The following is a 27,904-nucleotide window of genomic DNA, read 5'->3' as shown; positions in this document are numbered from 1 at the left end:
CAGTATATTTATGTGCAGCACAAGTCTTGAAAAGTACTCCCTATACAAAATTACAAGTTTTACAGTATTTTACAGCACTGAGCCGAGTCTCTTAGACAAGATCTTGTCCACTGTTCAATCAACAAAGCTTTCTCATATCAACCACTTGGTTAAAATGGAACTGTAAGCAGTGGCAGTTGGGGAGGGAGGGAAGCAAGTGTATAGGTTAACATCCAGCAAGAGTTAATTCAATCACTGTGTGAAGGCTCCCTCGGGGTTAGGAACTTCCTTGGGAGGTAAAGCCTGCTCAAGAAGGTCAAGAGAGCCAGGGAGTGGGTGGAGTAGGAAAACAGGGGAGTAAAAGGCCAGATAAGGAGGAGAGATAACTGGCTGTCAAGGGCAGGAAACCAAACAGTGAGGTCTAGGGAGGTAATATTCCTAATCAGAACAGAAGTCTCTTGTGGCCTACCTACTGCAAAGCAACTCTGTGGCAAGGGGGCAGTAGCTAGAGGAATTGGGTAGAGAAATTGATCCTGGCTGTGTATTTATTAAATTTCTAGATTGCCACTCTTGGCCAGGCCAGCTCATGGCAGTTTCCAAAAAATATAAAACCAATTAAAACCCCAGTACATTATAACAGATCTTTGTCGGTGGTTGCTGCAAATGATAGCAGGGACCCAATCTTACTAACCCCAGTCTCCAGTCTAGCTTCAACCAAATGCCTGGTGGAAGAGCTCCATCTTACAGGCCCTGCAGAACCCAGATAGCTCCGGCAGGGCCCTCAGCTCTTCTGGGAGCTCGTTCCACCATGGAGGGGCCAGGACTGAAAAAGCCCTGGGCCTGGTTGAGGCCAGGTGTGCTTCCCGGGAGCCCTAGACAACCAGCAAATTCATACCCACAGAGCGAAGAGTCCTGTGGGGAGCATAAGGAGATAAGCGGTCCCGCAGATAGGTAGGATCCGGGCTGCATATAGCCTTAAAGGTCAAAACCAGAACCTTGAACTAGATCTGGAAGCTAACCAGCAATCAATGCAGCTGCCACAGCATCAGCTAAACATGGGTTCTCCATGATGACCTAGTGAGGACCCTTGCAGATGCATTCCGTACCAGTTGCAATTTCCAGGTCATGGACAAGGGTAGGCCTGTGTAGAGTGAGTTAGAGAAGTCTATTCTAGAAGTGACCGTTGCATGGATCACAGTGGCAAAATGTTCTGGGGACAGGTAGGAAACTAGTAGCCGTGTTTGGTGTAGATGGGAAAACGCCATCTGAGAACGCCATCATTGTGATCTGAGCCTCCTCCATTGACAGAAAGGCTTGGCAAATAGCTATAGCAAATTAGCTGTAACTAACTATTTGTAGCTAAATGATACTTCAGGACCTTGGGCAGAGAAGGATCTTTCCCAGCTCCTGCCACTTGAGATAATCTAATGAGGACTACATCTGGAAATTGGTGAGAAGAAAATGTTTTCTACTACTGAGAAAGATGCTCCTCTAAATAGGGTTACTAAATATCAGGTAGGGCCTGGAGATCTCCTGGAATTATAACTGATTTCCGGACTGCACACATCAGTTCCCCTGAAGAAAACGGTTAGCTTGAGGTTACCTTAGAGTGTAGACTCTACAAAATCATACCCTTCTTTCCCAAAACCCCACCCTCCCCAGGCTCCACCCCAAAATCTCTAGGGATTTCATAACCCATATTTGGCAATCCTATCCTTAAAGCATATGATCTGTTGGTGAGTTACAGCTTACTTTGTCAAGAAGGTAGCATAATATCTAAACAAACAATAATGTACCTGTGCATATCATTTAAAGTAAGTATTGAGGGCACTTCAGGACTATGTTGCTTTGAATCCTGATTCCAACAACCAGATTCCAACAGTTATGAATATTTCTCTGTCTTTAGCATCAATCTAATATTTATGTGAATTTAGGCAGATTGTAAATGGGTGGGGAGAAGGGACTGTGGTGTTGTTTGGCTCTCGTGGCCCTTCCTTGCATTCCTAGGAACATACTGATCACCACTTTGGGGTCAAGAGGCGAACTTCCTCCAGACCAGACTGGCCAAGGATTCCAGGGAGAGATTAGGGGGGCATAATCTGGGCATGGCATTGGGGTCACTGTGGGTAGGCAGATGGTTGCGATGACCCTGGAAATAACTTCCAGCTCTATGATTCTAACTTCCACAATCCCCATCGACCACCACTCGTGTCCCGGGGCAGCAATTCATCTCAAAAAATTTTTGTCCCTTCCTCACAGCTATCTTTGCATTCCTCATTACCTCAGGAAAAGGAAGCTGTTTCTTAAATCAGAATGAGAGGCTGTTGGGAAAAACAGTCCCTAATGTCAGAATTCCCGTCGCTATAGTCAGGTACTACATTACCTGATTTAAGTTTTTCGCACTGACAGCCATTTTGTTTTATAAATCTGTTCCATCAAACACAGTAATTTTTGCAATGGGGCATTTTACTCTCTTCCTGAATCATTCTATAATCTGGAATCCTGAATGGAATAGGCTCGTCTAAAGCAGCCTTTCTCAACTTTTTTACATCTGAAAAACCCCTGAAAATTCTTCAGGTTTCAAGAAACCCCAGAAGTGGCATGATCATGCAGAATATTGGGAAGCATATCTGTGTACATGTCCACTTGGCACTCTTCCCCTCCCCACACCCTCCAGGCCCATCTTTAGCCATTTTGGGAGGCAGGATGGGTCAACATGACTATGTATGGTTATAACCCCCAATAAATGTTTAACAAATTTTTAAAATATATAAAAATTAATTAACTCCTACTCATTCGGAAAAACCTTCCAGGGCAGTGAAGAAACCCCAGGGTTAATATACTAGGGAGACAAATCAGCAGGTTTGCAAAAGATCATATTTTAGGGATTGTCAGATGAGGAGGTTCTAAGTTTTTTTCATCTCACATAGTACAAACAGCTCTTCCATTTACAAACATACACCCAAATCTCTGCTTACTAACTCAGAAGTACATTTCACCACCACTTCTTCCAATACATTAAAAAACATACTCATTTCATCTTCATTTTCTGGGAAATTAGACTGCCTGGGGATTTCTGTACCCTTTAAATGTAGCATCATGCCAGTCAAATGCAAACTGAATATTCCAGCCCCTTCATATGACATCGCCCACATCTAGCGTTTGGCCCGCTGACTGCTCTCCATTGGATATAATGGAGGGATGGGAGCACCCTCTTCGGGAGCCCCTAGACGTGGAACCCTTAGACCAATCATTTTGAAATTTGGAGGGAAGTGAGGAAAGAACCTCCTGGAGCTGTATCTCAAACTCCCACCCCCCAGGCCCTGAGAAAGGCAGGAATGCTGACATTCCTATTATAGTCTATGGCGCCATAGAATTCCATGGACGCCAAAGCCAATGTGGCTGAATCGGGCCCTTCCTGCACAAGCCTACTCGTGATCCCATAAGAGGTGGCAGTCAAAAGCACTATGCATATATGATTCTATGCACAGGCATTGCAATGGAGAAATATGATTTTTTTTAAAAATAGTAGGCATTGTAGGACCGCTAAACTGTTGGAGAAAGGGGATTCATTGCCTGAACTGATTGACAGGCTGAAGCGCAATGCATATAAGGAGCATTGCTCTCTTCCACCTCTTCCAGCAGCAGGTAAGGAGAGTAAGATGCGCAAAAAGAAGGCAAGCAAAGGCGACAGCAAAAAGATGAGGAGGGCCGGGAAGGGGCCACAATATAATGTCGTGCTTTGCCATTCCATGGGAGTGATGCTATTTTTGCTAATGAGCTCCCTCTTTTGCAAATAAATAATACTCTGATTCAAAGACTAAATACAGAGGGATCAAGTAGAGTTCAATCTGCCTATATTTCTAAAAATGCCTGGGAGGGTATAATCTGAGCCCACCACCTCAATTCAAGGACAATTTATATACACAAACTCTAGCCAAGCTCTTTCCACCCATTTCTCTCTCTTTGTGGCTATGTGCTTGGATAGCCCGACCTCTACATTGCTTTGTCTATTCCAGCAAGATCCACACATATGATAACCCCATGCAGAATCCCAATTTTGCCAGCTGCATCCCTACAATTCCTCCTTCTCATATACTTGGTTAAATCAGAAATTACCTCCTATGTATCCGAGTTTTGTGCCAATCCCAAAGAGTCTAAATCTACTACAGTGTGAGGGAATTTTTCAGCTAGTTAAGTTAAAAATATTCCCTTTAAATGCCATAAAACACTTTCCATCTAGCTGGAACAAGGTCAGGATACAAAAGAACACCATGATCCCAAGAGAAGCAGTTCAAGTGTATGAACTCCAGCAGGGGGTGTACAGAACAGGATTAGATGCAGTGCAATTGAAATGGCCATGAGGAATCACAAAGAGATGGACTTAGTTATGTTAGGATAACCTCTGTTCCAGAAGATTCAAAATGGGGGAGGCAAGCAATGGAAAAATGCCTGAAAAGTCTCCTGTAGATTAAGTATGTGATAAGAAGATAGGCACCAGATAGAACCAAATGAGGCGTCATAAATGTTACTATGTTGAAATGTGCAGAGGAGGCAGACTAGTGCAGGAATTTAACTGACCAAGGGGAGTGTCATCAATGTACAATTGCAATCCACTACACTGTGTCACTTTCCTGGGGGAGTCTTGAGTGCCCAATAGAGTGAGGAAGAGAGAAGTGAGGCCCTTCTGTGTTTCCTCAGGAGCCATTTGGCAGTATGTTCTTTCCTACAGTGTCAAGAGCAATGTGACTCCAACTCTCCTGAGGAGTACTTTGTGGGCTGATGGGATGGGGAAAAAAGAGCTACCAACTACCTCTAGGCACGGCACAGAATGGCTTCCCTTTTGTTGCTTGTGCCTCAGGGTAGGGATTTATCTGAAAGAGGTGTGTAAATTACTGAGGACAACTGGCAACTGATCTGCATTCTGCTGCCCATATGAGTGGGGGTGTAGGATTGTGGTCTAGATTATTTAGGGACAAATATTATTCATCAAATCTATTATCCCTCATGTAGATTATTTAACTCACAAACACAGGCATGTTTACAGACACACATCTACCAGATATCCAGTTCAATACCTGAGTGAAAGGTGATACCCTCCATTGGTCCATTCATTGGAGCGACAAAGATTAAAATTACACACAGTTCATTATGTTTTATGCCTTCAAAGAAATATCTCTTGGCTTACATTCTTGACCTTCCAAGTTTAAAGGTGTAATCAATCTTTTTTTCCCCAAATGCTTGCCAGTGCCCATGTTATCTGTTTGGATAAGTCAAAAGTCTCTCTGTTCTGTGAAAGTGTATAGCTTCATTATTTATATTTTAGCAAGGAGATCTAGAGCATCTTCGGAACAGGTTATTATTAAATATATATGTTCTCACTGGCCCTTTTTTGCGTGTAAAGTCATCCAGGACATTAAACCTTACTCCTTCTGCAAGGGGTTCCAGAGATATTGATCAGAATAATGCAGAAGCTTACTTCTTTTATAGTCACCTCAAAAGCTCTCAGTAGCATACAACTAGGCATTATTATATAAAAGGCCTTTAGCAGTAAAACACCCAGTCCCAAACATTTAAAATGTTGAAAAACAAAAGCACTGTTTGAATTATGGAGAAAATGGTAGGGAAGGCCTTAATGAAATCTACAAACTTTACTTCTTGATCCCTCAATTTTACCTTCTTCCAGTGATTGTCATAAACTATATCCCAGAGTGGTCCCTTTAGAATGCTGGTCATCTCTACCATTACCAGGGGGGGGGGGAGTACAGATGCCCCACAGAGTAACTTCTGTATTCCTATATACTACTGTCTTTGGTTTGAGGCACAGCAGAGAAAGGAGGTTGGGTTCAGAGGATCTTTGCCCCCATATGACAGTTCTTGTGTCCCATCAATTAAATCAAACAAAAAAAACCCCACTAGAAGTCTTTAAACAAAGGCAAATTGTTTCTCTGCTAACATCTGAAGCTCACAGAGCTGCTTATGTGAAAGGCTCCGCAGCGTTCTCCGTACCCGTCACGTCATCCACTGTTACTATGCAATCCATAATACACTCGCTTGCCCTTCCCAGAAGTGTACATAGCAATCTACTTATCACACAGCCCACACAAAGTTTCCATTAGAAACAGTTGGAAAAATTTGTGGAAAAAGATTACTCAGAACAAAAGTAGGAAGAGAATCGTACTGATTTTTCCCCTTCAAGGCATGGGACCACATCAGTGTAGTAATTCAAAAAACACAAAGTCCTATTTCACATGTTCTTGCATCAGAAATAAAGTAAATGATATTTAATTATTTGTTTAAAGGGACTCTATAATTTTTTTTAAAGCCACTCTACAAAGGCAGAATGAATGTATACTTTTCAAGTAGCTCCAGTGGCTATCTTGGCCAGGAATGAAGCACATATGAATTCACTTATGCAAGCATATCCATTTGCATTGTGGCAGCCCCTTAGGACTAGTTTACACAAACACGCTGCGATAACCTCTTTCTTTTTATGTAGAAATGCGATAAATACATACACCGGTTTGAATTTGGGAAGCGAAAATGTGGCAGATTAATTCCTATGGACTGGCCGACCAGAGTGAATGTAGCGGGCACCTTCCCTGACCACATTCAAGAGTGGAAGAACATTCTGTTGCAGAGGGCATCTAGTGGATGTTAAAGCGTGCATCAGCTTTTAACTGTGTGGTAATTCTGGTTTTAATTTGACTGACTGTTCTGCTCCATTAAATCTCAGATATATCCAAGCCCCAACTGAGCATCTTTTTTGAAAGCTAAATATTATAGGAGGGCTAGCAAGGTGCTCAGCCTTACCCTCTGTGATCTTGGAAGGCTGCTTTAAGAAAGTTCCAGGAGCTGAAAGACTCTGTGCCTCCAGATACATCGACTGGACATGCTGCCTCGTAAGTTTTTACACATTTTGGCTTCCATCTCTTCTGGCTCTCTTTCTGCTGTGCTTACCCTCTCCAAGAAGTTAAGCTGTTGCACACCTACTGCTGGGTCTAACCATAAGAGTACAATAATCTCACAGCAATGCTTAAAAGCAGTTGATTTTTTGAAAGAGATGTTTGATTTTTATTTCTTTTCTTGTACTTTCTGTTGTTTCTTATATTAAGGTAAAGTAAAGGTATCCCTTGTGCAAGCACCGGGTCATATCTGACCCTTGGGGTGACACCCTCTAGCGTTTTCTTGGCAGACTCAATACAGGGTGGTTTTGCCATTGCCTTTCCCAGTCATTACTGTTTCTTATATTAGTACATCTTAAATTTTATTTATATAGTCAGTCAAGTGGTAATAATCTTAGACTGAAGCAAGTAAAGCAGAATGTCAAGTAAGTAGCAACTCTTTCCTCTCTTCTCAGTCCAGAGTAACTAATCATGTAAAGCAGTACTTGTGCAACTGGTGCACCTTTTCATGCAGCGAACCAGCCACATCACATGGCTTGTTAGGTGTTTGACAAATGCCCCTGTTTTTACAGTTCCAGTCAAGCGACACAAAACTGCAGAGTTACTGAAGCCTTGTTTGGCCAGTCTGCACAACTGGTAGGGTGCATTTGGCTTCATGGGTCACCCGTTATGAAAGCTTGGTGTCAAAGCCGTGCACAAGTGGGGGGTTGGGGGGTTTAACCCCCCCCCAAAGATGAAATAAAAGAAATAATGCAAAAAGCTAATCAGATCAATGAAAACCTAATAACAATGTTATAAGATAGAAAAATAAAATAAAAAGTGTTTAAAAATTCAAGAAAAAGTGAGAAAGAACTAATAAAGAAGTTTCACAAAGGTTCTGGAATATATTGTAACACACACATCCTTTAAAAATCCTGTCCATGGTCCTGCTTGGTGTATATAATAAAGTAACACACTGAGAAAACCCAAAAGAACATAATGTGTAAATTGAATCTTCACAAAGAGAAGCCATGCAGATGCCTTGCTCTGTGTCAGATACGCAAGTAAACTTGTAACTGAATGCTGCTCTCTTGAATAGCAAGTCACGAAAAGTATCCCACCTCAGATTTTTCTTTATTCATACCAAATTCATACAATTTGTGCTACCAGAATGTGGATGCCACATAAATTCTCCAGTAGACCATCACTTTATATCATGAGATTTATAGTGGCTGCTAAATATGAGCAGCCTGAATTCTAAGCCAGTCGGCATCTATTAAGCCAAACATGCTATAAATTGGTTGTTTGGCCATTAATTACCTCAAAGCCTGTCAGTATACAGGTCCCAATCAAACTTTAGAGATTTTGGCCCAGGCATTTAGGTTTTCATTGCAATTCTGCAAGGCTCATCTTTCACTTGAAACAAAGGTTTCTAACAGAGATGTGAGAACAGTGCTCTGTTCAAATTGTAATTTGCTTGCAAATTGCAGGCAGCACCTTTGAACACTTGAATAAAATGGCTGCTTTTTACTGACCACTCAAAATTGCTCCAAACAGCTCATAAAATCTGGCTCCCTGTTCCAAGCAAAACTGATACCACTTAATCACTGGAACAAGCTAGTCAAATAATAGGCCAAATAAACTGAAGTCTTTATTCCAGGAATATTCATTGCAGAAGCACGAAACAGTCATTTTGAGACAGAATAGGAAAGTGGCAAATGCCATATTCATTATGAGATTTCCATGGAAACTCATCATATTCCATTCAACACAATATGATGCTAAAACAGGCTGATTTGTGAGAGATAATGCTTTCTTTAAGAAAAATAGATGCACTTCTATAACAGGCAACATTGTGTACAAAAGCAAAGAAATGTATTGCATATATCTGAGAGCCTGTAGTTTGGTAACATGAAAGAAAGCAGTCAAAGAACAGGGAACAAGCTATAAAATCAGTGATGCTTACTCCTAGAGAGGAACTAAAATGAAGAAGTGTCCTTAAAACATTGATCACTCTTATCAAAGTCCTTGCCACACTGTTATTCACACCCAAAGTACTACATCGTAAGTAAAGCAGCACAGATTTTCTCTCACAAGGAAAGACCCTGCTATTGTTATGACAGTTTCTATTTCATGACTACAGGGATCACGTTTCCCTTTTGGATGCCATTAAAGGTATTTGTATTGTATTGTATTGATCACGTTTCACCAACACAAGATAAACTGAAGGCAGGGGAATGGATTTCCATCCGTCTGCCTTGCATTATTCAGTCTGTGTTCAACCACCTCACAGTCTTCTGAAACGGGGGGGGGGGGGGGGATGTTGGACCAACACAGGAGGAGGGAGGTGAAAAAGTTGTGCTAAATCAGGCTTTCTCAATAAGGGTTTCTTGATGGCCCTGGAAGGGTTTCCTGAATGGGTGGCAAAATGGCCGGTGACAGACAAGGACAGAGTAGGAAGGGGGGGGGGGCCTAGATAGACGTGGACCTAGCTGTGCTCCCCAACCATATTATACACAATTGTGCCACTATTGGGGTTTGTGAAGCCTGAAGAATGTTTCGGGGGTTTCTCAATGCTAAAAAAGTTGACAAACGCTGCACTAAGTGGATAGAAATTCTTCTGTCCACAGAAATGCTCCATTAGATCTGAGCCCTGTAATCTGTGCTGAGTTTCTTGCAAAAGAAAAGGCAAGATATAAAATGAGGTGAATAAACTTTAGCAGCCTCATCTCAACTCATGGTTGCTAAATTCTGTTTAGCAGGAAGGGAGGGAGGGAAGATGGCATGATGCATTCTGATCTCACCACATCTCAGAAGCTACGCAAGGTACTTGGATGGAAGGTGACCAATGCAAGAAGGCCATGGCAAACCACCCCTGCTTACCACTTGCCTTGAAATTCCCTTGCTGGAGTTGCCACAAGTCAGTTGTGACTTGATGACACTAACATACATATTTACAAGGACAAAGTAATTCAGTTTAAAATTAGTATCTTTTTGCATTTCCAGGGCATCATAATACCAACTGAATCAACAATGACAAAGCATAAATATGGAAGAGGCACTGCCAATTTCAACTGTGTAGTAGGTTTTTCTCAACAATGTTTTCTATGGATGTCAAAGAAATATTAGCTTAAAAAAAAGAAATTACAAGCAATATATGGCAGTAATTTTGCTTTATGGCTTCTGAGCAAATATGAAAGCAGCTACTCCTACTAAAGGACACAAAGTTATTTAAGGTACTGGCAGGTTTCACAATATATAGCTTTGACCTTTTCCATTCTCAATTGTTTTTTCCAGTGACTAAAGGGATTTGTTTTATGATCATAATTTAGCAAGCCTTGGCAGACATACAGAATCTCTTGGTGGCATCTTTCCCTAACAACTTCAGTTACAATCATAAATCTAAGTCACATTTGTCCAATGGCTGGTCAGCGGAGTGACAAAATTTAAGTCATAACTACAGTCCTTATTCTACAATCTGGTGATTTGTTGTAAAGAAACCATTGTTATGACTTGCATTAGTCTTCTTGTCACTTGAGTAACAATTCAGACACAAATGTAACCAAGAAACATAAATGAAGTGCAGTATAACCAGACACTGATACTTTATTTTCAGCTAAAAAAATATGAAACTGGGATGGTCTGATCTCCTGCATCTCCAAAACTGCCCCACAAAGCACATAAGATGAATCATTCTAAGCTGCCAGGTATTACAACTGTAAAAGGAACAATGCTCATATGGCGTATGGCGTATGTAAGAAGGTGAGCAGGTTCTGGTCTGTACTGTCACTGCTCTCACAACTTTTTACACATGATCTGGCGGTATTAGCATAGGCATTCACTTTACCCACTGAGTGAGGCCTGTTGTATAGGACCATGTGCATTCTTTTCCCAACACCTTTCAGCTGTTGCTTTCCAAACTGCTTACACAAGATATGGAATTCATTCACTACCATTCTGTGAATAAATACAGCAAGAGAAAGAAACTATTTTTGACTCATAACTAGGGTTGCTAGCTCTGGGTGGGGAAATACCTGGAGATTTAAGGGGTGGAGCCAGGAGTGGGTAGAATTTGGGGTGGGGGAGGGGCATCCCTACCCACGACTATTCTGGAACTCTGCCTCACATGGCAATAATTGTGTTTAGACAGAAATCACACATTAATCGAGAAAATAATCAGCAGCTTCCGTGAACATAAACATCTGATCATATCCCCTTCCAGACAATCTTCTATTGCCTTCTTCTGTTCCTTAGTACAAAAGACAATGACACAATTCAAATCGAACAACTAGAATATTGTTTGGCCATTAGGCCCAAGATCCAGGCTCATGGGCACCCTCTTCCCCATCTCCTGCCCTCATTCATTCAAATTCCCTTCCTCTTTCCTGGCAACATATTGTTTGATATTACATCTGGACTAGCAAAATACAGTTTGTGGTTGTCCTTCAAAGTAGAATCAGAAACTGAACTAACTGTAATTTCCATTTCTGGCTTAAAGGCTGAGTACAAAGAGTCTACCTGTTCAGATGTAAGGTGTAAAATATAAGTTGCTATGAATAGGTGAGCATAAAAGCCTTGAACCACAAAAAAGGTGGGATATGTTTTCATTAATAAAGTCACAAAAAAACAAATAGTGCACATAGGCCTAAGGATCAACCACAAACCAAGTCCATGAACATACAGGTAACACTTGTTCCCACACGTATTGCAATGGGCTCCCCACCTCCTCTTTTTTATGTATTGTAATGGTACACTAATTTGAAATAGCAATTACAACAATAATTTGAAAACAAAACATGATTCCATTGTTACCAGAGAGAGTGGAGAGTCAAAGGATGATGACAGTCAAGTAGGACCCACCCTATTCTGGCACTTAAGCCAGAAGCAGAAGAATGAAAGTGCACAGTATAAGCTTAATTAAAATGCAAATGAATTTTGAAGTTAGAAAACAGAAAACTGTTGGAGCTCAGTCCACAAAGGAAGCAACAGGTATAGCCATACCAGCAATTTACACAATGTGGTAGATATGAGGTTCTGGTTTCCATCCTTCCTCCACAAAGTGACCCAACTAGCTGCTGACTTGAGGACCTGATGAATAAGTATAAACCAGCTTTTCATCATTAAGAAGTTACAAAGCTGCACTGAAGCAACCCATTTCTCACTCCTGCAAAAATTCTGAGTGGGCCCAAACATCTGTTTTGTTGCTCATTCTTTAACTTCCCTTTGCTCAGGCATTGCATTCTCATCCCCTGTGGCCTGATTATTATTTTATTATACATCTCCGTGATAATAAGGGCCATAACTGGAGCCAAGAAAATGTTTCCCACAGTCACTGGCCTATGGAGACATTAATTCTAATTAGGCATCCCAGGAGGTTACCGTGAGCCACCACTAAACATTCATCTAAGCAATTTTAAAAATAGGCAGCTTTGGATGATCTCAACACTAGTGCAAGAGCAAAGAAAGACATTGGCCTTGTTATCACTGTGGATTACTCAGTGCCAGTGCTTGGGAAGAATACACTCAAAGTTAGGGGTCCAGTCAAAATTTCTCAGGGCTGTACTACAGATACCGAACTGTCTCTCTAATTTATGGATTCAACTAGAGACAGGCTTCCCAAAACTCAAAGCCAAAATTGCTTTTGCATCCATCTCTCTTTGGCTAAAGGCACACTGGGTATCTGTAGGGTTATTACCCTCAATTCTACGTGATAATTTCAAATCAAAGTAGCTTTGGGCTGCTGAGAGGGAAATTAAAAGACTTGGTTTTTCTTCTCTAACATTACTTAGAATGGAAAAAGACCAGTCAAAACCAGCAATTAAAAAAAGGATTGATAACTCGGAATGCCAAATAGATCTCGCATGCTCCCCTGACTGTTCTGCTCCATTAAATACCAGTTATATTCAAACCACAACTATCTTTTTTTTAAAGCTAAATATTTAAGCTAGCAAGGTGCTCGGCCATACCCTCTGTGATCATGGAAGGATGCTTTAAGAAAGTTCCAAGACCTGAAATACTCTTCCATTGTAATTCTGGGGAGGTCAAGTTCCATGTTTTCTTCAGGCGTCCTTTTTTTTACATCAACAAGGACCAGCTTCATCTTCCCTCTACTCAGGGATACCCCCAGTTATACCCCCAGTTGAAGCAAATATCAAATTCCTCCTATGAAGCCACACGGGTGGCTAAATACTGTGCTCATGCATTCAGTATATGTGAAAGACAGAAAGTTATATAAATGGTGATATAGAAGAGACATTATCAAATTTTAAGAATCCTTCATTTTGTTTTGTTTCTTTATAAAGAATGCTTGTTTTTTATTGTATATGTCAATCAACTTGTCTGGCTGAAGTGCTGTATTAATTAAATAGATGATAGATAGATAGATAGATAGATAGATAGATAGATAGATAGATAGATAGATAGATAGATAGATAGATAGATAGATAGATAGATAGATAGATGATAGATAGATAGATAGATAGATAGATAGATAGATAGATAGATAGATAGATAGATAGATAGATAGATAGATAGATAGATAGATAGATAGATAGATAGACAGACAGACAGACAGACAGACAGACAGACAGACAGACAAATAAATAAATAAATAAATACAAATACACTCTAAGTTAGTGTGAATGGGAAAGCTTAGTTGGTCTAACAATGGGTGCCCAAGCTAGCAAAAACCTTTGTTGTTCAGGATCATCATCTTCTGACTTCTTAGATTTCATCCCAGATTACCTGAAGATGGTTCTAAAGGATGGCTTGATGATGGCCAGTTGGTCATCCTTGCCTCAGGAAAAGGTTCAGTTCATTCTACTGAAAGGCAAGCACAGGAGGCCATAACTATATTCAGTAATAGCTTAACATGGTGGTAACTCCAAGGCTGCTGCCTCCAGCTTCTACCCCAACTGCAGCCAGCGTAGTGTCATGGTTAAGTGTGGCAACTTCTAATCTGGCAAGCCAGGCTTGATTCCCCTCTCCTCCACATGCAGCCAGCTGGGTGATCTTGTGCTCGTCACAGTCCTGTTAGAGCTGTTCTGACCAAGCAGTCCTGTCAGAGTCTCTCTCAGCCTCACCTACCTTACAGGATGTCTGTTGTGAGGAGAGGAAGGGAAGGCAATTGTAAAATGTTTTGAGACTCCTTCAGGCAGTGAAAAGTGGGCTATAAAAAACTACTACTACCACCACTGTACTCTCTGCACTGCAAACTAAGGAGCTGGAGCAAATAATGTTCCTTCCCTCTAACCAGTGGTACTCAATCTGGGGGTTGCGACCCCTTCGGGGGTCAAACGATCCTTTCACAGGGCAAGCAGCAGGGCGAGCAGCTTGGCCAGGGGGAGTGGGGGTTGCCGCCACTGTTGCCGCTCCTCATGAAGGCGCCTGCCAATTTATATATAATTTATAACCAATTTATATACAATCATGAACAATGGATCTTCACACCACTGGTCAATTTCAGTTTAATTACCGCGAAAGAACAATTGCATAATTTTATGGTTGGGGGTCACCACCACATGAGGAACTGTATTAAAGGGTCGCGGCATTACGAAGGTTGAGAACCACTAAACTCCTCAAACATCTTTAAATGTAACATGGCAACCCACAAGGTGTGAAAGACAACACTAAAACTAAGATTCCAAGTGCTGAAGTAACAGCAGCAAGTAAGTGAAGGGTTAAAATTACTCACTAAGAGAGAAAGCTTGAGTGACAAGCATCTCCAAGCACTCTCACTGGCCAGCTACATCTGAGAGGGAATTGATATAGTAGTTGTGAGCTGGAGAGAGATTATTCTGATTCTGGCTCAGAGAGAGAGCATTGTGATATAATCTGCCTGTGCCTGTGAATATCTGCTCTGTGGAGAAGAATTTTAGTCAAAGAAAAGATTTGTTACTAAAAACTGAAAGCAGATCTCTACAAAGTTTGGAGAACTGGAACAGAAATTTGACTGAGGGAATTTGGACTGTGAGGTGGTATTCCTAATTGGGGCCAAAGGAGAGGGAGAATTCTTCTAAGGAGACGAGGATCCCTGGCCAGTTATAAACAGGAAATCAACTGTGAGGATTTCCTTAGACTTGTGTGAGAAAAATAGTGCTTCAGACTCCTTAGAAGTCAGAGGGTAACAGGTACTTTGAGGAACTAGCAGAATGGTACCCACCTTCTAAAGACCTCCCTCTTATAGGGTGTTCAAACTAACAGTCCACCATGGAGGCACTATGCCACCCTGGACATACGTAGTATCCATGTAGTATCCATGTGTGTGACTGACTACATGCTATGCATGGTCTGTACGTATTTCAGATATTGGATCAAACTGTTTAACAGCAGTAGGCTACAGGCAACCACAGTGTTGTCATTGCTTAGATGGATAGTGATTCCATTTACTCAGAGTCTTTGCCCCCTTCAGTGAGTCATATGAACTGGCCCTGATTCTCCCTCACCCTGGCTATCCATATCACGTGACAACGGCACATTTTAATATGAATAAGAAACTATGTTAACTCACTTGTTGTCTGTGGCTGTTCAGTTCCAGTACAGACAAACCTGTGACCTGAGTTAGCAATCCAAGCAGACCCATAAACAGAAAGACAGACTAAGTGGTCAGGAAAAAGCCTAGCACAAAAGATTCCCTGAGGCGGGTTCAGTGTTCCTATTTAAGGAGACGCATGCACCTTATACAGTTTCAGCATTCCATGTGTGAAGAGTTGTCATTCTTTTGACAATACCTAGGCAACTGTCACAAGGAATGGCTTTCAACAGACTGATATGAGCCACCAAGGCAGGGAAGCTGCTTGAAGCCTGATAAAAGGTATCCAAAGCCACTCTTGTCATTTAAATTAGCTCAGTCAACTAAGACTCAGTGACATAGGCAGGAAATAATAACTGCAGCATTATGTTGTTTTTTCTTACAGTCCTATTCTCTTCCCATCCCACAGTGTCTCCTTCACCCACTAGAGTAACAGAATGTATATATAATGCAAATTCTGTTTACTAAGCTTAAATTTCCCCATCACTCACATGACAGAGAGGTTAGCGGCTCAGTGAATTCTCCTCACACGCAGCCTGTTGCTATTTGGAATGCACAAGAGGACCTGAGATAACCCACAGGCTGGTTCAAGACCTCAATTGAGAAAAAATGATTGATTATTAAATTCTAATAGGATGCATCTTTTCTGGCAGGAAAGAAATCTCACTCTGCTAGTCCATAACTGCAGCAGGCTGGTTTTAGTAGCAGTAGCGCTGAAGAGAAAGCATTTGGATTGCTGTTCAAACATAGTAAAATGATAAGGTCATATCGTCCCAAATTTGCTGAAACTTGGAGCCAATGAAAATCAGAGCAAGGACTAAAAGCAGGGAAGTTTTTAAGAGAACAGATATGGAAGAAGGGCAGAAGCAGGAAATATAGAAGCGTTTGCTTTATTTTGGCTCTTATTCAGTTTTTGCTTTAGGCCAGGGGTAGTCAAACTGCGGCCCTCCAGATGTCCATGGACTACAATTCCCAGAAGCCCCTGCCAGCATTTGCTGGCAGGGGCTTCTGGGAATTGTAGTCCATGGACATCTGGAGGGCCGCAGTTTGACTACTCCTGCTTTAGGCTCTCCAACTACAGCTACCCAAAGGACTGTTTTGTTCTGATCTAGAAAATGCAATTGCAGCATCTAAAATGTACAGACAAACCACAACAAAACCACAACATGTATTAGTCATGATGGCAGCCCTATATTATTATGGATATAAAAGTGGTCAAGAAATCACTGCACAGATGAAACAGAAATTTTTGGAATTCCATATCAGCAGAGATATGCATATCCTGAACAGACCCTGTTGCTTCAAAATTCCCTCAAAAAGTTAAAGAACAAAGCTGCAGCTAGAGTTCCCCATCAGTATGCAGACGTTTCAGGTAGAAGGAACCCAGAAGGTTAGCTGTTTCACTTACAGAGGAGTAGTCCTGAGTCGGGCTTGCAGATAACAGAGAGAATGAAAAGTGCTCAGGAGACTTTCAGACCCTATTGAGACAGCCTTTGGTAACTAGTTGCTAAAGGATTTTTTGCAATTTCAGACACAACTTTTAGCAACTGACTGCTAATGAATTCTATTTATCTTTTCATACAAAGGCACTTGCAACAAGTTAGCACAGCATGGTTGAGCCGCTTTGCTTGAGGTTCGCGACATTGTACAAGAGGTAGCAACTAAAACCATCCCAAAGAAAAAGAAATTCAAGAAATCAAAATGGCTGTCTGAAGAAGCTTTACAAATAGCTAAGGAGAGAAGGGAAGTGAAAGGCAAGGGAGAAAGAGAAAGATACACCCAACTGAATGCAGAATTCCAGAGAAAAGCTAGAAGAGATAAGAATGCCTTCTTAAATGAACAGTGCAAACAAATAGAAGAAAACAATAGAATGGGGAGGACCAGAGGTCTTTTCAAGAAAATTGGAGATATGAAGAGAACGTTTCATGCAAAGATGGGTATGATAAGGGACCAAAATGGTAGGGACCTCACAGAAGCAGAAGAGATTTTAAAAAGTGGCAAAATTATACAGAAGTACAAGAGCGAGCTTAAGATCCCTGATGACCACAATGGGGTAGTTACTGACCTGGAGCCAGACATCCTGGAATGTGAAGTCAAATGGGCCTTAGGAAGTCTGAACAACAATAAAGCTAGTGGAGGTGACAGCATTCCAGCTGAACTATTCAAAATCTTAAAGGACGATGCAGTAAAAGTGCTACACTCAATATGCCAGCAAATTTGGAAAACTCAACAATGGCCACAGGATTGGAAAAGGTCAGTTTACATTCCAATCCCAAAGAAGAGCAATGCCAAAGAATGTTCAAACTACCGCACCATTGCACTCATTTCTCATGCTAGCAAAGTTATGCTCAAAATCCTACAAGCTAGGCTCCATCAATATGTAGACTGAGAACTTCCAGAAGTACAGGCAGGATTTTGAAGATGCAGAGGAACTAGAGATCAAATTGCCAACATACGCTGGATCACGGAGAAAGCTAGGGAGTTCCAGAAGAACTTCTGCTTCATTGACTATGCTAAAGCCTTTGATTGTGTGGAGCACAACAAATTTTGGCAAATTCTTAAAGAGATGGGAATACCAGAGCATCTTATTTGTCTCTTGAGAAATTTATATGCAGGTCAAGAAGCAACAGTGAGAACTGAACATGGAATCACTGATTGGTTCAAAATTGAGAAATGAGTTCGGCAAGGCTGTATACTGTCACCTTGCCTATTTAACTTGTATGCGGAGCACATCATGAGAAAGGCGGGATTAGAGGAGTCACAAAGTGGGATCAAGATTGCAGGGAGAAATATCAACAACCTCAGATATGCAGATGATACCACTCTAATGGCAGAAAGTGAAGAGGAACTAAAGAGCCTCTTGATGCAGGTGAAGGAGGAGAGTGCAAAAGTTGGCTTGAAACTCAACATCAAGAAAACAAAGATCATGGTATCCGGCCCTCTCAATTCCTGGCAAATAGATGGGGAAGAAATGGAGATAGTGACAGATTTTATTTTCCTGGGCTCCAAGATCACTGCAGATGGGGACTGCAGCAAATAAATTAAAAGTCGTTTGCTCCTGGGGAGGAAAGCTATGGCAAATCTAGACAGCATCCTAAAAAGCAAAGACATAACTCTGCCAACAAAAGTGCATTTAGTCAAGGCTATGGTATTCCCAGTTGCAATGTATGGCTGTGAAAGTTGGACCATAAGGAAGGCCGAGCGTCAAAGAATTGAGGCTTTTGAACTCTGGTGCTGGAGAAGACTCTTGCGAGTCCCTTGGACTGCAAGGCGAACAAACCGGTCAGTCCTAGAGGAGATCAGCCCTGCCTGCTCCTTAGAAGGCCAGATCCTGAAGATGAAACTCAAATACTTTGGCCACCTCATGAGAAGGAAGGACTCCCTGGAGAAGAGCCTAATGCTGGGAGCGATCGAGGGCAAAAGAAGAAGGGGACGACAGAGAATGAGGTGGCTGGATGGAGTGACTGAAGCAGTCGGTACAAACTTAAATGGACTCCGGGGAATGGTAGAGGACAAGAAGGCCTGGAGGATAATTGTCCATGGGGTCATGATGGGTCGGACACGACTTCGCACCTAACAATAACAACAAAACCGCTTGGATCCATTTTCACCTCTTCTTGCTTCTGAATCACAGTTGTGTGCTGTTTAAAATAGCGCCACTCTCCCCCACCCTTTTTCACCATTTCTTGATTTTTTAATGTTCAAAATTTAGTGCTATAGTGTTAGATAAGAATAGCATTTCAGTGCTACAGCAGAAACACTGAAATGCCCCAGCAGCACTGAGATACATTGAGATTGCAGCTGTTGTTACATGGAGACAGGAGGAGAGAAGGAGCTCATTGGCCAGCGGGTACTCAGGTCAACAGTGATTAGTGTAACAGGAGTTGCTAACCACAAATGTCTATAGCAAATATCCTGATGTTCAACCAGCCATGCGGCCCATGAATGCCCAGATGTGATTGGTTGGTGACTTATTACCAAGAGAATTGCAGGTATGTATCTCAGGGAGTCAAGCTTCTTCTCTTTGTGAGTTGAAGGGTGGTGAGTGTTTTATATGGATATCTGGGAGGTTATTGGCTAAATGGAGACTAAAATGCATAGACAGTCAATAGCACCAAAACCACAATGTGCATTAGTCATGATGGCTGCTCTGTGTTCTGGATATGGAAACAGCACGGCAGCAAAGGTCATGAAATCTCGGCACAACTGAAACAGAAAATTTCAGAATTCTGTTTCTGCAAGAAAGTAAATATCACAAGGAGATCCTGTTCTTTCAAAATTATGTTAAAATATTTAAAGAACTAAGCTAGAGCTAGAGTTCCCTATCAGTATGTAGGAACTCCAGGTAGGAGGAGAAACTCAACAATTCTCAACTTAGAACTTTAAAAAAAAGTTTGAGGAAGATCACATGGTTAAAAAGGATGGGTGGGGGGAGTGTTTGAAATGGCCAGATCACTTCAGAGATGGCTCATTAACTGAATAAAAGTTGCTTTATAAAACCACCACACCTTTTTTTACAAGGTACTTCTAGGTCAGAGTCACATTTCCACCTGACAAATACAAGATTCTAGCAACTCCAGGCACTGGCTCAAAACCATAGATTATTAACTTTTACTACTGGAGAAACATGGTAGCTGTTGAATGAACCTCTAAGGATTGCGTCTCTTTTTTTAAAAAAGGAAAATGCCAGATTCTGCCAGATTAAGAGCCCATATGGAACCTAAACTCCTCATAAAAATTATTTGTGAACTCGTAAGACCACTGTAACTACATACACAGCCCCTCTGACTTCTGTGTGGATAACACAGAGGTAGACAGTACTGAAGGATGTCATACTTGGCCCTAATCCCTATGGCAGTGCATTATTTACAAAGTTGTTCTCTAGAAGCACTGAATATTAGTTTCATGTAGGAAATTATGACCTGCAGCAAGCATTCATAAAGTACCTGGTCTCTCTCTTGCACACACACAATAGTTAAGTGACAGTCCAGGGTTTAACAGATTATAGCCACAGGCCTTATTCCTATATTCATATATTTACTATAATTAGTAATTAGGTCATCTTAAAAAAAAACTCACCTTTTAAACTAGAAAATTGGTCTTGGCATGACCTCAGCAATAGATCTTGGTAAGATCCAAAATATAGATGGGCATTTTCAAGGGAAAGATTTAATGCTCCCTTGTCAGTTTTTCAGGGTAGATTCTCACAAATCCCTATGCAGTGGAGACTTTGTCTCTGCTTGATAGATGCAATAGAGACAATTGCCCCCCCTTTTTTTTACTGCCCCTTCATGTTAAATAGAGGAAGGTGCTAATCAGGCCCCTCCTCATGCATTTTCACTCTTTAGAAGTCTTCTTTCATCATGCTGAGAGTCTTCTATTGAAATATTTTTGGGATGATGGGCACAACAGAGTCTCATACGCTGTAGCAAAGTTCTGTCATATAGTGATCCATAAATGCAACTCATTTCTAACACTGAGTAATTGCTAACAATGTAGTTTTTATTGCCTGGTTTCTATTTTATATTTACATTTACTACACTACACTCTTTGAAAGTTATTTCATCATATGCATAGCTGATTAGACTGCAAAATCTTTAATGTATGTTTTATCAGATTTAACGTTTACTTGTATAGAACTTGCACAGCTTAATTGTCAAATGTGTTTTTTATTTGTATGTTGGAAATTTGCCTGTCAATAACTGCATTAAACTGATTGACACTTTTTAAATCAAGTTCACGGTCAAACCAGGCAAAAATAACATTTTAGAAAGCCCCAGTCATTATCAAGCTGATCCCTACTTTGTTAGAAAGGCAGAGGACAGACAAACTTCTGCTAAATCCTGGTTTCAAAGCTGCAGTCTGAAGGATTAAACTGCCACAAGAAGCAAGTTGCAAGAAGCATAAATTCTAATTGCTTCAGACAACACATGGGATGATACTCAGATCAGTTTAATTAAGGCAATGAGGGAAACAATGTTGTAAATCTACAGAAAATCAGGACTCATCTCACATGATCTGGCAGTTCAAAGCTATAATGCTGTCCCTACTAGGAAAAGGAATTTAAAACAGTCATTTTTAAAGGAATAGAGGAAAGGTGAAAACAGAACTGGACTCTAGTAAAACTGCAGAGCTGCGTTCCACTAAAGGTGTCTTTAAGCAGAAGCACAAACCCAGGCAAACACCGGATTTAGTAATCCCTGGAAGGTCATTTGTTCTAGGAATAAATATTTGCAAGGGAACATTTTTTTTCTTTTTGCCTTAATTGTCGGAATAAAGGTACTCTGACTCTAGTGGGATCTGAAAAAAAATTTTTGTCTTTTGGCTCCCTTGTCATGTAGAACATACATGTGCTAAATTGGGTCTTAATAAGAGATGAAGTTTTCTGAATTCATATTTAAACAAAGGTCCTACTTATGGCACTTTTTCATACCAATGGTGGCTGCCACTAAAAATGTTACAAAAGTAATTCCATCTTGGATAATGTTGGCACCAGCTTTTCCTCTGCCACTATTTCAAGGAAAGAAGTCCCTATAAAAAGCTGTAAGTACACTCCGCCATTTAACAATGGCTTCATGCCAAAGCCGATCTCTTGGGGAACATGAATCCTGGGAAACTTGGGGGCAGAGAATAAAGTAAATGGAATGTCACTTCAAGGCATTGTTTTAGAAAGAACGTCAAGGAAGTTCATGTACTATAGTAATTGGGTTGGGTTATCAATAGCCATATTTCATTGCAAAGAATGCTCTCTGGACAAAGAAATGAAAGATTGAGATCAGATATGCAAAACACATTGTGGTTTGCTTTCATTCTAAACAGAACTATGTGATTCACTTCATGATGTGGGGAAATGCAGCAAGATTAACAAAAAATAATGTTTTCTTGATCAGCTAGGCTAGAAAACAGGAGTGTTTTTCTGTTTGTTTGGATAAGCGGGAGGCGAGTGCCCAAATGCCAGATATCAAAAAGAATATCATGCATAGATTTTGGGAATCAATTCAAAGACTTTTCAAATGTGTTTTATGTTCCATGAACATCTTATTTTTATGAGATGGCAGTAAAGGTTTGATTCTGGATGTCTCTTTATCCATGGAAGCCCAGATTACAAATGTTGCTTGCCAGGCGTTTTACCATCCTTGCCAGGCAACACCTGACCTAGCCACAGTGATCCATGCAACAGTAACCTCCAAGCTAGATTTCTGAAACTTGCTCTACATAAGGCTGCCCTTGAAGATGTTCAAGAATCTCCAACTGGTCCAGAATGCAGCAGCTCAGGTCCTCATCAGGACCCAGTGGAGAGCATACATTATTTTTATTTTTATTTTATTATTTGATTTATAGACCGCCATTCCCCAATTAGGTCTCACAGCAGTTTACAGCATAAAATAATTAAAATACAATAAAATCCCCCATAAAATCCCCAAATTACACATATATCACACATCATACAGTGACAATAATCACAGTTCTGATCCCAATTTCCCTATGTTCAGGATGATGGGAAAATAACATTTAAGCATTTAGAGAGAGTGGGCACCAATCCGGTAGATCTAATATAATGATCCTGATGTTAGAGATCTCAGCATTGGAGGGAATCCTCAGATGGACTACAGGGAAAACTGCCCTCTCTCCCAGTTGCACTGGTTCAAGATTGGACACTGAATCAGATTCAAAGGTTTGACTCTTACTTTCAAAACCCAAACAGTTTGGGACCCCTGTATTTGTGGGATCGCCTCTTCCGCTTTGCCCCCAAAAGAATACTGAAATCGAGCAACCAAAATCTGCATAGGTTCTCTGGCCCTAAAGAAGTAAAACTGGCTTCAAATAGGTCCAGGGTGTTGAAGAAGAAGAAGAAGAAGAAGAAGAAGAAGAAGAAGAGTTGGTTCTTATATGCCGCTTTTCCCTACCCGAAGGAGGCTCAAAGCGGCTTACAGTCGCCTTCCCATTCCTCTCCCCACAACAGACACCCTGTGGGGTGGGTGAGGCTGAGAGAGCCCTGATGTCACTGCCCAGTCAGAACAGCTTTATCAGTGCCGTGGCAAGCCCAAGGTCACCCAGCTGGCTGCATGTGGGGGAGTGCAGAATCGAACCCGGCATGCCAGATTAGAAGTCCGCACTCCTAACCACTACACCAAACTGGCTCTATATTGAATAACTTGTTATTTATGTATTATATCGTTGTTTTTATCTGATGTTACCTGCCCTGAGTTGATTAGAGAAGGGCAGGATATTATTATTATTATTTTAGATAAAGTTAAAAATAGTTAAATACCTACCTTTTGTTGTCATTATATTCTGGCCCCTCCATATGATGTCACCAGCATGTAATGTCTGGGCAGTAAACGGCTGGCTACATCCTCCATTTTAAAACGCTAGTTGATGAACCCCGAAAAGTGATTCACCAACCTATGTAGCACTACCTAGTGGAGAGCAACCAGCAAGCAACCAGTGGAGGGAAGTTATGGAGGCTAAAACACATGAAAGGCACACCCACCTCCCTTTCCCAGGGCAGGGAACATCTTTTTAAAAATGTCTGAAATCTTGGAACAACAAATAGGCAGACAAGTGTGCAGGCAATGCCAGAATTTTCCCCAAACATTGTAGCACAAAGCATACGTTTCTTAATCTCCTCCCCCCCCCCAAAAAAAAATCGGGACCAAGATTAATTTTTTTAATTAACAAGACTCGTGATTCAAGAAGGGGAACTGTTCAAAAAGCATTATGCATCTATGATATCCATTCGGCTGGCGTAACACTATTTTTACAGGTGTGTGGAAATGACCCAGGTATTGTCAGGAGGAGAAGCTTGTTGAAGATTTCTTTTGCTTGCCTGGTGCTATTCCCTGATCATTCAGGTGGTTCTACACTCTCCATTTTGCCCTTGATGCCTGATCCTGAAAAACCAAGGGAAAGTGTGACCTAATATAGCTGAGCAGTCTGATGCACGTGGTATACATTTGGGGGGGGGGGAGGGTAGATAGTTACCGCTTTCCTAATGGGAGAGAATTACTTTCACATGGTATTAGTGGCCCTGAAAGGAAGAGAAGGCTTCTGGTTTGCTGTTACTGGAACAAGAGTGTGGGAAATTCCCAAGTTGATGTGCTGTCAGTGAATCAGACAACATTGGCTTAAATCCAAGTTCTTTGGGATACCTGGTTTGCTGACTGGTTGTAAAAACAAGTATTTAAATAAGAAGAAACAATTAAAAAGTAGGAACTACCTATAAATAATTTCTTCCTGGATATCTAAAGAAGAATGCTCTTTATTGCAGGAATAGTTTTTGCCATAAACTGCTAAAGCAGTTATTTATGCCTGGCACAAGCAGTATCTGGAGACCAGAAAGGGCTGATGCTTCCCTGCTGTTCCGGCTCTTTGTACACAGGGGACGGAGGCACAGAAACGGTAAAAATGATTTGCTGAGATTTGCACAACCACATGGCTATACTGCCCATTCTTTCGACCTTGCTTTTCCAGCACTTGCCTTTCCCTATTGTGCCCATTAGTCAACATGTTGGCAGAGGATAAACACTTGTCCCAGAGAACTATAAATCACAGCTTCTGAGATTTGATTCCCACTTGCAGACCCAGCCTGCAGTTATGTCCCTTTGGTTCTAATTTCTCTCCCAGTGAATTGCAAATCCAAGAAGGAAAGCTACTTACTGACAAGCTGGACATTTAGGGACTCCAGAAGAGGCTTTGAAAATTGAGGGGAAGTCCATGAGTCAATGGCCAAGCATAGACTTTTCATGTACATTCCATGTACAGTTGATCAGAGTAGGTTTCTATAAATGTTTGGTATGAATTACCTTTTTTTCCCCGTCCAACAAATGCATGTGATGAAGAAACACAAGCAGGCACCTGCTATTTTAAAAATCATGGGAGAAATGGGGGGAATGCTCACAGGAAGTGTGTCCACCACCACAGCTTCTCCACATATAGACCTTAAAGCAGCATATAGGTATTCCTCCTTTTCTGTACCCACAGTTGTTTCAGCTGAAAAGTTCTGCTCCTCATTTGGAAAGGAAAATGCATACCTATAAACAAGTGTCTTCTGAGCCAAATTATCCTGCTTTAGATCCCAGATCATAGTGAAATATCTAGCAAGGCTTTGGTTTCTCTTAACTTAACTTTCATCCCAGCTCAGAGTAGAGACCACAGTACAGTGGTCTCTGCTTCCAGTAATAAGAAGTCTCATGAGGGAAACACACAGGTACACTGGGTGGTCACTGCCAGCTTGGAGGACAGGAGGGGAGTGGGTGCTTCAATCCAACAATATTTCTCTGCAACATTTTCCTACCCAGACCTTCCCCCCACTTGTTGTGCACTCAACATGTTACACCTGAAACCCACTACAAGAAATGGAATTTCCTGGCTTGGGTACATTTTGGGAGAATGTTAATTTTGTTTGCTTGTTGTTTTTTTCAAAGCATTAATATACTTGCCCCAAGAGAACATACCCAGGAATGGTACAGATAAACACCGGCAAAACAGTAAAGAAAATTAGACGAAATAGAGGAAGTCCTAAAAGGAGAGGTCCACAGTGACTATGAACTATGTCCACAGTGACTATGAACTAGTCTCCATTTCAAGAAGAACCAGAAAGAATTGCTGGAATGCACTCAAAAAACATCGGCAAAGGCAAGAGAAGTTAGCAATGATGAAAGATCAGGTCATCATACTAAATTGCTCTCCGTGCAAGAAAGATATCTACCAATTCGGAATCTTTGGGTGTTCCTATTGTATTTTAAAGTAGCCACAGGGAGATGGGGACATGTTTGAGTGTGTAAGAGAAATGCTCAAGATCAGGGACTATTTTAAAATTAAACCAAAACATGAAGGCCAGTCCTGCTCCTTTCTCATTTTACTGCATTGTATTTTCTTTGAAAGCTGTTCTTCTTGGCCAAGCTCTGACACTAGTCAGCAGTGGTGGTGGGGAAATGAAGCTCAGGGAGGCAAGGCACTGGAAGATGCAGGGTTTACCTCCTTTCATATTTTCCAAAAATAAAACAGATTCTCCTATCACCTGTGGGATGATCCCAGGACCGTTTGCCCCTGGACGCTCCCCGGGACACATGTAAGTGCCCAGGGGGTGGGGGATTCCATTCCCGTTGGCCCGGGCCAATGGGAGCCAGCCGGGGGAGGGGTGTGTCTAAAGAATACTAGGAGCTGTGGCATCTTTGTTCTGATGGCATGCACACTAGTTTAAATTTTAAAATCCCTGTATTTACCCTAAGCTCTTTTGAAAAAAGATGGGATACAAGTATAATAAAGCCTAACAGATCCATATTCCAGATATCTCATCCATTTGGTGATCCACCTCTCACATAATGGTGAGTCCTGACCTGGTTTGGGAGGAATGGCTGTTGTAGCACAGTCAGCGGTGACTATAGGAAGGAGAGTGGTAGCAGCACATATGGCAGCACCACATTAAGCACTAGGCAAATTAAATTAGTGTCTTCAAAATAGCTCCTTCCTTTGAGACTGACTTCCAATTATACCCATTTAGAGATAAAGAGAGAAAGGCATTAAGAAGCCCCAATACACCTGGCGTTATTTCTGCTAGCAGTACTAATTGCCACACTGGGATAGTAAATAGCTCTCAAGCACAGTGCATTACAGAATGACTCTAACCCTAGGCAGAAATCAAAGCTGGAGTGGTAACACTAGTCTGATAATGCTGGTCTAATCTTAATGTTGCCTAGGAACTCAATCTGGAGGTCCTCTATCCAAGCAACATCTGTAGCAATATGTTCTTAGTAAAAGGGGCCAGCCAGAGAGAGGGAACAGCTTCTAAACACCAAATTGCCCATGGCATTCAAGGGAATCTTTTTCTCATTAATCTTCAACAATAGTCACCAAAGTTTAAAAGGTAACTCTTTGCATTGTTGTTGGAAGAAACAAAGCACGTAGCTGAACGTTTGCCAGTTAACATCTTTACTTATAGGTCAATGGTGTTTAAGATTTTTAGGAGGTGGTTGGATGACCACCTGTCAAGAGCATGTGGTTTTTAAGTTCCCTAGGAAAAGGTGTGTGTGTGGGGGGGGGAGCTGGACTGGCTGACCCTCTGTAGTCTTTTCCAACTCTGTGATTCTGAATATCTGATCCCCAATAATGAACACCAATGTTATATTAATGGGAATGGTTAAACAGAACCAGAAAAGGGGCAAAATATATATATTCTAAAATTCCAGGAATTTGTGTCATCAGTTCAGTTCCTATTGTGGTGACAGATAGGAAAATATAGGGATAGACCCCAGGATGTGAGAGAAGAGATTACCTGTTTTGTATGTCAGTAGTCCATTATTATGGCAACAGATCTTGTACCAGTGATACTCAGTGGCTCAGGAGCTACATATAGCTCTTCGACATCTCTTGTTGTTCTGTGCATTGTTCCCCTGTATGTCATCTGCCCTATGATTCAGGGAAATGGGCACGGTTCTTGTCCAGTAAAGCTTATGATCAATAGGTGGTCCCTACCTCATAAGAGCCGTTGCGAGAAGATCAAATCGGC

General features: G+C 41.4%; 1 protein-coding gene and 1 long non-coding RNA gene across 4 annotated transcripts in view; one reads left to right on the top strand and one right to left on the bottom strand.

Moving 5' to 3' along the window:
* Positions 1-27,904, bottom strand: part of ADCY5 (adenylate cyclase 5) — a 285,163-nt gene that overhangs the window by 237,042 nt on the left and 20,217 nt on the right. The window lies entirely within an intron of this gene.
* On the top strand, positions 83-26,374 carry LOC143829481 (uncharacterized). Its single transcript, XR_013228163.1, has 4 exons — positions 83-275; positions 6,716-6,881; positions 24,665-24,795; positions 25,821-26,374. It is a non-coding gene; the product is annotated as an uncharacterized LOC143829481 (long non-coding RNA).

Source organism: Paroedura picta, chromosome 2 (assembly GCF_049243985.1).
Source record: "Paroedura picta isolate Pp20150507F chromosome 2, Ppicta_v3.0, whole genome shotgun sequence".
Taxonomy (NCBI): Eukaryota; Metazoa; Chordata; class Lepidosauria; order Squamata; family Gekkonidae; genus Paroedura; species Paroedura picta.
This window is presented reverse-complemented; position numbering and strand designations above follow the sequence as displayed.